Source organism: Alosa alosa, chromosome 3 (assembly GCF_017589495.1).
Source record: "Alosa alosa isolate M-15738 ecotype Scorff River chromosome 3, AALO_Geno_1.1, whole genome shotgun sequence".
NCBI classification, from domain to species: Eukaryota; Metazoa; Chordata; class Actinopteri; order Clupeiformes; family Clupeidae; genus Alosa; species Alosa alosa.
The window spans coordinates 27,285,293-27,293,763 of NC_063191.1; positions in this window are offsets into that span (position 1 = coordinate 27,285,293).

Consider the following 8,471-nt stretch of genomic DNA (forward strand, 5'->3'; position numbering starts at 1 on the left):
ATAAGTTTAGGTAACACACTCGTTTGGATATTGGCTGATCATTGTTTACTACCTACATCGATACCCATCAGAATTGGCTAATGTACAATTTTGATAGTTGTTATATCTCAACTTTACTTATGAATTAAGGAGATATTGCAGACTTTAATATAAATAATATGGACCACACATAGACACGTCTGTTGCTTACTGAGCACAAATTGAATGAACTCCACCTCCCCCGTCCTACCCATAATACCCCTGAACATTCTGATAGGGTGTCTTACACATGGACATGACATCCCCCCTTTTCTTAGAATCAAACTCTTTCAGTTACAGAAAATAAAAATGATCAAGCATAGAATTGAACATAAATTGGCATAGAGGTATTTATTCTAACTCCAACATTTGGCTCCAAAACTAAGGGCCTGTCCACCTCATGACGGAGAAAGGACACCAGAATGCACTGGATCCTGATAGCTGTGCATAGACCTCGGCCAGCGCTTCAATATTGCGCCTTTGTGCTTGTTTGGAGCAAATAGCTGCGTTTTGTAGTGTGGTATAATATTTATTGTGACAGCGTTGTTTCATATCTGATACACAGGTTTTGCATTTGTGAAACTGGGTAAGATGAACGCAAAGTTTTCTTTCCATTCCTGTTTATAGGCCCAGCTATTTTTCTCCCAGCTCCAACATGCTAATAATTCTTGTAAGCAAACAACATTGTAATGTTGTCAGGAGATGGGTCAACCAAGTAGCTTATTTAAGAATAAAAGATAGACTTTATCCAGAGAAGTTTTTCATGTTTGGAACATTTGGAATTAAAAAAAAGGTTTTATTTAGTACATTTTCCGTTGGTATCAGATTATTTTAGCCTAATATAATGGTGATGAACACTGGTCGGTAGGGCCCCCTTGAAATTTTTGCTTGGGGCCCCCACAGACTCTAGAATCGCCTCTGCTTGTCCCTTCAGGCGTTTCAAGCATCTTGCCTTTCGCAGCTTTGTAAGCTGGTGCTGGGGTTACTTACAGTAGGTCCTTGTCGTCGGGTCGTGTGGTGCAGCGGATACGGCAGCAGTTCCCATCTGGTGATTACATAGGTTTCAGACCATCTATTGATTAAAGCGGGAGACGTGAATGGCAACCAGCTCAGCCTTTGGAGTTTTTACGAATTCTACTGAGCGGTCTAGAGGGTTGGGGATAATCTTCATTTCCTCTGCAAAATATGTGGGGTCCGAGTCCTCAAAAACTTCTTGCATGAACAGCCTCATGAGTTCACATTGACGTTATGGAGTGGCCAGCCCGATCCCCAGACCTCAATCCTATGGGCCGGGCCCCAGTTTCCCGATAACGACGGAGACACGCTCTTACGAGGGTTTTCTACGATTCATCTTACGATCGTTCGTTTGGTTTTTCCGACTGTTTCCCGAACATGCTCGTAGCGTGAACGCGCGTGCACTGCTCTTAAGATGCTCTTAAGGGGAGCTGTCCACGTTAATAGTTCCGAAATATCCTCTGATTTGACGGTGATGTCAGGTGACTGCACGTCACAGCTATAGGTCTACCATTTAAACTTCGGATCTACACATTAATTCACATCAATACGAAAATAGAAACACTTTGACATCTGCATGTAAGCATCCCAAGTAGGTTATATACCACACGGAGACATACATAATTGTAATTATTTTAAGATTAGATTGTTGCACCATGCAATATTTTTTCGCGGTGTCACTTAAGAACACGTTTGAAGATAAGAAAGAAGTCGAGTAAGAAAGAGAGGAAATGTGTAGGCTTAGATTTTGATGCAGTAGGCTACAGACTACACCACATGTTGCTTTCTCTGCTTTTTACCTCATAGGCCTAATAAAATATTCACTTAGCAAAGATAATGTCAAACTATTCTGGCAACGTCTCGTTTCATAACTTGATTGCATTGTTGTTCATCACATTATTATGACCATTAAATGTAGGCTATTTTGCACGCTAAAATCTGATTCATCACAGGTAAACACAATAAAGAATGGGAACGTAAGATGGATTATGTATTCTAAGTTGTAATTCCTCTGTATGTCCTGTTGGTGACCTCAGTGAGAAGTACTGTTAAGACGCTCTTAGCCGGTAACGAGTAGCCTACTCTGGAGCACTCGTAGATCTACGAGTGTTTTCACGACGCTCTTAAGCTACGATGGTTTCGGGAAACTGTCGGCAAATCTTAAGACGTTCGTAAGAGGGACTTTACGACGCTCTTAGGCTTAAGATGCTTTCGGGGAACGGCCCTGGACGGGCCTACGCCCGTCTATTGTCAGTCTTGCGCGTCTAATCGCAAGTCAACACTGTGCTGAGAGCAGGTGGCTGTTTACTCGGCCGCTTCTCCGGTCAAATTCGCGTCAGGTAAATTTAGCTCCCCGGTCCCAAAGAACTAAGAGCAACGGCAATAGGCTATAATTCACTCAGAACATTTATTTTAAAAGACTGCAACACTGATAGTGCAACAACAAACAAGCTTGGCAACGTTAACTAAAGGGATCAGTCGGGATTAATTGCCAAAAGAACGAAAATGACAAATCACGCAGTCGGCTAAATATTTTAAACTTGCGCCAAACGGATGAACCCAGCATCGGTGCGTCGCATAAATTAAAACACAAATTGAAGCAACAACTTGATCATTGGACAACCCTACCACTAAACCTTTCCATAGGCCTGCAACGTTTATGACATAAAAAGTGGAATATGAACGCATTTCATCACACCTGACAATTAAACGGAGCTGTGGCTGTTCGCGATTTGACTGATTCTTGAGAACGAGTAGCGAGATATTTGCACCGCTCAGCTCCGCTCACTAGCTCTGACTCGGAGGCATTTCACATTTGTAAATATTATAAAATCTGATTATTTTTCGATTCATGACACGTTTCTTCTTATTTTTTAATGCGTTCTGCGGAGAAGGGAGATTGGCGTTGGTCACGGTTAGAATGAAAGGGAGAAAACAGGACAAAGTAACACGTTTTTTTTTTTTTGTTTTTTTGACGACGTAGTTAAGGCGGCAGGCTTGTTTTGCCAAGGCGGCCGCCTTGACTGCAAAGTGCTGCGGGAAACCCTGCAGCATCTGTACAGGGTACAATCTGTGGGTGAAATGTTACATTCATTTGAATAATAAAGTTAACCTCCATGAAGCACTTCTTTGCATTTCTAATTATTATCATTATTTACATTTCATTTGTGCCTCTTGAAACACAGACATGGCATTGCATAAAATTAACAAAGCTTTGCACTGACACAATAATATCTAAACTGAAAACATAAAAAAAAAATGTTTTCATTATAAGACAGCTGTTGCTTAATTTTTCATTTCCTTAAGTGATTAAAAAAGTCCCATGGTTTCAGTGATGCTACTACTAAAAGGGAGTATTAATAAATTCACACAGTAAAACTTACAACTACCTGTAACACCACAACTTAAACCGCTGAGCCTCTGATGTGCTCGTTGTGGTGGTGTGGTCTCTAATCAAAGTAAACAATCCATGGAGATGCAGATAATCACCGTGTCTGTGTGACACAGACTCACTAGAGGACTGGCTGGAGTTACAGGTGTATAGGACTGGCTGGAGTTACAGGTGTATAGTACTGGCTGGAGTTACAGGTGTATGGGACTGGCTGGAGTTACAGGTGTATAGGACTTGTTTTTTCTCTCATATTACAATACCAGCCCTGAACAAATGCCTTTTACAAATGAGTTACAGTGTGTGACATCAAATGATCACATGTGCTCTTTGCTTCATCTTGCAGCAGAATGGCGTTTTTGTAGAATGCTATTTGTTCCTGTATGCTAACTTTAGTATATACTATATTAGCATCGTCAGTGTAGGTATTTAAACATGAGATGGTAATTAGCAGCACAGCAGAGCTGTATGCCAAGCACACCCAGCATCTCTTCTAGACCAGAGTAATCTGTAACACATTGCGTTCTCTTCATGTAAACAGCACTAAAAAACAGCTTGGGACTGCCAGTTCACCTCATGATCTGTGACACTGATAATCATGAACACAAGTAGGCCTACACTACATATGGGGATAAGGTAGCTATTAGCTCAACGTGACGTTGATTAGCTAACTGGAATTACAGGTGTATAGGACTGGCTGGAGTTCAGCATGCAGGACGCCCATACCAACACTCTCTGTCCCTGTGGGAGCAGTATGCCACTGGCACAGACACAGCAGATGCAGCTATTCTCAATTCTGTCTTCATTTTCCATGTTGGAAACACATGCCCTCAGGGTCTCGGGGAGATGGGGAGTGTGACTGCAGATGTGTGGCTGTCTCTCCCTCTCTCTCAATCTCTCTTTCTCTCTCTCTCTCTCTCTCTCTCTGACTGTGTGTGTCGCTCTGTCTCTCAACAGAGAGATGCAGCAGAGAGGAGATGAAGACACCTATGATGACGTGGAGGTGGCTGAAGACAGCGTCTGAGCTCAACATGCTTCTCTCTCCTGTGTCTAGCTGCTGCAGCTTAAAGGAGAAGTTCGGTGTGATATTGACCGAAAGCTGAAACGTTTTGAAACATGATACCGAGTGTGAACGTATGTCTCATAGCTCATCTCGGGTTGTCCCCTGCACTCAGAAATTTACGAGCTCCACACTTCATTGGTAGACTTCTGAGGGCCCTGACATTTAAAAGGAGACATTGAGAACTTTGAAAAAGCAGTGGTAGTTTATTTACAAGACGATTTATACAGACAGTACCTTCAGGAAGTTTACCGTCACGCCATCTTGAATTTAGTCAATGATAAGTCGAAATGGCGAAAATTCAATGAACAGGTATGATAAGGGATTAGATTCCAAAAATAATTCCGTGGAAATGCATGGATTCCAGTCTACTGCAAGGCAGCCGTGAGCAGCCATGGCCTACTAGTTAGCGCTTCGGACTTGTAACCGGAGGGTTGCCGGTTCGAACCCCGACCAGTAGGCACGGCTGAAGTGCCCTTGAGCAAGGCACCTAACCCCTCACTGCTCCCTGAGCGCTGTTGTTGCAGGCAGCTCACTGCGCCGGGATTAGTGTGTGCTTCACCTCATTGTGTTCACTGTGTGCTGAGTGTGTTTCACTAATTCACAGATTGGGATAAATGCAGAGACCAAATTTCCCTCACAAGATCAAAAGAGTATACTTTTGAATCCATCATGAAGGCCTTCTACACTTCAGCGGTTGAGAGTGTTCTAACTGGTAGCATCATCACCTGGTATGGGAACTCCACAGTTAGAGATTGTAGTACTCTGCAGAGAGTAGTGCACTCAGCTGAACGTACTATAAGAACTCAACTCCCTGCTCTACAAGATATCTATTCCAGAAGAGTACTCTTAAGAGCCCAAAAGATTCTGAAGGACTCTTCTCATCCTAACAATGGATTATTCCTACCGCTGAAATCAAGAAGACGCCTATGTAGTCACAAAGCCAGAACTGAGAGACTCAGGAGAAGTTTTTATCCCCAGGCCATCCGAACTCTGAACTCACACTATACTGACTTTGCACACATTCACTCCTCAGCACTCTCAAACATTTCCCAACTCTGAACTCACACTATACTGACTTTGCACTCATTCACCTCTCAGCACTCATGACCCCCCCACACACACACACACACACACCCTACAAGACTTTTACATCCCTCACCCTATGCTACAGACCTTTTATTTATTTTCTTATTTCATCAATAACAACTTTTTCACATCTCCATACAGTAGAACTTTTTATTTATTATTTTTGATTTCTCCTCCATCTACCCATGTCCTTGATTGCCTAGCCTTTCTGCCCCCACCACCCCCCCACCCCCCTATTCCCAACACACACACAAAAAACACACACACTTACATCATCACTGTCATCACCTCACATACATACAGCACACTGCTTGCTACAGTAAGCCTCCTCTACTTGCTGCACACTGCCCCTACATAAACAGCACATTGTCTTCAAGATCTTCTCCAACACACATCCTCTACATACTTACAGCACACTGCCCCCACCTGCCCACACACACACTACACACACACACACAGTCACTGCTACACTCCCCTCCCGCCCACACACACATCTTCATCACTCACATACATCATACATACAGTACTCTGCTTGCAATAGTAAGTCCCTTCACCATACTTGCAGTATACTGCCCCCCCCCCCTCCCCTACATACACAGCACATGAGGAAGCTTCTCCAACACACATATTGCACACTTCCCTCTCCCCACATACACAGCACACTATCCCATCTCCCCTGTCATCCCCCAACAAACACACCAAGACCCCTGGCAGTTGGGTTAGCCCCTTGAGCCGTGGATCTGCCCAAGGTTTCTTCCTTGGTAAGGGAGTTTTTCATTGCCCCTGTTGCTCTTGGGTGCTCCTTGTTGGTGCCCCCCATTCCAATCCTCCCCCACCTTTCTTATGCAGCCCTTGCCACTTAATCTACTAAACCCCTCTTCTACTGCACTTTTTACCCCCCCACTTTGCACAAATAGGCTGACACCAGACTTAATTTCACTGCATTTCTTACTTCCAGTAACTATATGCATGTGACAATAAACTTCCTTGTATCTTGTATCCTTGTATCTTGTATCAAGGCCCTTGGAAGTTTACCAATGAAGTGTGGAGCTTCTCTGAGCCTTGTAAATGGTGTAAAACAGTGATTTATTTGTATGGCTAGGCCGATGCCCGAGTCACTACTATCGAATATCACACCGAACTTCACATTTAACACGTGTCCTGAACTCAACATGCTTCTCTCTCCTGTGTCTACAGTAGCTGCTGCAGCTTAACACGTGTCTTGAACTCAACATGCTTCTCTCTCCTGTGTCTACAGTAGCTGATGCAGCTTAACACGTGTCCTGAACTCAACATGCTTTTCTGTGTGCTAGTGGTGGTCTCTAGAGACTCAAATTAAACAATCCTCTCAAGCCCATTCGCTTTCCAGAAGCTTGTCACCATCTTTAGGAGCTATTTAACCATTGTCCTGATAAGCCAAGAAATACACATGCTGTACCACAGACACATCAGCACAGATACCCTGCCTGGAGTGTCCGGCCACAGGAAATGTCTGAAATCATCTGTCCTACCGGACCTGTGAAGGAGGCCACTGACCTCCTGTGTCCACCCCAGGGGAATGCAGAGACCTTTGAAGGGGCAGGGGCTCAAATTTAAAAAAAGGGCACTGGAACAAAATTTTCAGAAAACGTGTTAACTTTATTTAAAACTTAAATGGGTGCCGCATTTAACCCTAACCCTAGCGGCAGCAAATATGTTATTGCCTAGTCTGGCTTGTCAGGCTATAATTTTAATGTTTATCACAGTGAACTACCACCAATAGCAAGCTGGTGTCTTGCAGATTCACGTGCTGTACGTGTGGCCACTGAGTGAAATGACGCGTAATGTAGCCTACTGTAAACAGAGAACGACGTGTGGAGTTGGGTTAGTTAAACAACTACAGTAGCCTATATCGTCGGCTTATGACGATTTAGAAAAGGTTTGCCTACTCTGTTTTATGAACTAGGTCTACTAACCTAAGCTACTATAACATAGTAACCTAAACAGAATATGTTATGAACGTTCAGCCTTAGATTTTCGGAGTTGCCAGGTTATTGAAATAGATGGACCATGACATGGTTAAAAGGGGTTTGATGGCCTACTTCATTAAACATGAAACAACTTTAAACATTGTATTCTCTATCTCTAAGCTGAATACTATTGCATGTTCAGATAGGCTAACTGCCAAGTGACATTACCGTGCTCCTGCAGCACTGTGCCTGAGTGCGTGCACCTTCTGAGAGTTCACTGAATGTATGACGTCACGGATTGGTGGCCGCAAGGCATTTCAATTATTACAGAAAATTGTTATTTTTGTAAATTTCTAATTTCACAAACTATTAATGAGACATTTTAGCGAATAATCACGTTGGAACTAGCGGAAGTATTGCAAATTTTAAAAAGTAAAAAACGGGTCTTGTCAAAAGGGCACTTGGACATCAAAGGGGCAAAAGGGCAGGTGCTAGAGCCCTGTAGTCCCCCTACTCTGCACGTGCCTGATGAAGCTGTTTTTGTTTTTGTCATTTTTTTGTTATTAACTTGCACTTGCCATGTTATGCTATCAGGTTGTTTTCATCACCACCAGATGGCGTAGCCATCTTTAACTCTGCTTTCCCACCCGAATAAGTAAAATGATAGAACTTTAAAACTCTTGGAAACGTCAATCATTTGGCTTTCGATAACTTATGGTGTGCATTTTTGTGTAAAAATGCGCACCATAAGTTATCGAAAGCCAAACCATTGATAAGTAAATTGCTTGACATCATTAAAGCTGTTAACTCCCTCTGCAATAAAAAGGTCACTTGCCGTCCCTTGCCTAAAAAAACAGTGCACACATGGAGCTAACGACCCATAGTGACGACCTCCTATTGTTCCGAAGTAACCATGGCAAATGGAGCAAGGAACCATATAAATACCGAGTGT